Consider the following 1,316-nt stretch of genomic DNA (forward strand, 5'->3'; position numbering starts at 1 on the left):
GATGTTGACCTTGATCACCTGACCGAAGTAGTGTTTTTTAGATTTCTTTACTGTAAAGTTATTCTTTTTCTCCCCATTTCCATACTGTATTCTTTGGAAGGAAGTCACTATAAGGCAGTCCCCGGGTTATGAATGAGATCTGTTCCTAAGTCTGTCTTTAAGTTGAAACAGGTACATATGGTTCCTCTTTAGCATCATTTAGTCAAACGTTTGTCTTAGCACATAGTATATATTTTACCTTTAGTTCACTATGAGTTGGAATCGACTCAACAGCAACGGGTTTGGTGTGGTTTTTTTTTTTTTTTTTGGTTGCATGTCAAGAAGTCCTGGTGGCACAGTGGTTAAGACCGATGGCTGCTAACCAAAAGGTCAGCAGTTCAAATCCACTAGCTGTTCCTTGGAAACCCTATGGGGCAGTTCTACTTGTCCTATAGGGTTGCTATGAGTTGGAACTGACTTGATAGCAATGGTTTTTTTTGGTTTTTATGCATAAAAAACACTTTAGGTGGCGGGGCCAAGATGGCGGAGTAGTCGGACACTTCCGGTGGACCCTCTTACAACAAAGACCAGAAAAAACAAGTGATTTGATTATATATGGCAATCGGGGAGCCCTGAACATCAAAGGCAGAGTTGAGGAACCCGACAGAATGGCAGGGGGCGGGAGAGACGGTTTGGAAGCAGCCAGGAGTTGTCAGACCTGACCTAGAGAGAGCCTGAGCCCTTCAGGCCTGACAGCTCGGGCACGAACAGTGAGGCAGGCAAGCATTCATGTTTAGGAGGCGCATTTTCTGCACGGGGCAAGACCCAGCGCCAGAGAGTCTACACAGCTGCCCAGAACCAGTGAGAAGCAGCCCTTGATCCGGTGAAAGATAAGTAATTACTCACGGCTTACCACACAGATCAAAAACACCCCCCTTAGGGAAAAACCTCTCTCCCATTTACCTGCCCGCTGCCTGCTCTGCACTGGGTCCCAGACCGGCTTCAGCAATTGCCGAGTCCCCTGGGCTGGAAGTAGGATCCGTCACATACCTGGAACCAATCTCCCTGCCTTGGAGAGTGAACAAATTAACAAACGGGGAAAAAATAAGCTGCCAGCTCCCCTAAGCCAGGAACCCAGGGTAGGCACAACTCCTTTGCCTAGGCACAGGCATAAGGGATCCATGGATTTTGAGTGCCTTTCTCCCTGCATAGACTTGTGTGGGCCCATCTCAACAGTATAGGCCCTCATTACCACAATACAACAGGGTATATACTGGAACTCTAACTTCAGCTATTTCAGCTGTGCCGTGGTAGGTTCTTGACATTTGACACTGCTC

This window comes from Trichechus manatus, unplaced genomic scaffold (genome assembly GCF_000243295.1).
Source record: "Trichechus manatus latirostris isolate Lorelei unplaced genomic scaffold, TriManLat1.0 scaffold00087, whole genome shotgun sequence".
Lineage (NCBI taxonomy): Eukaryota > Metazoa > Chordata > Mammalia > Sirenia > Trichechidae > Trichechus > Trichechus manatus.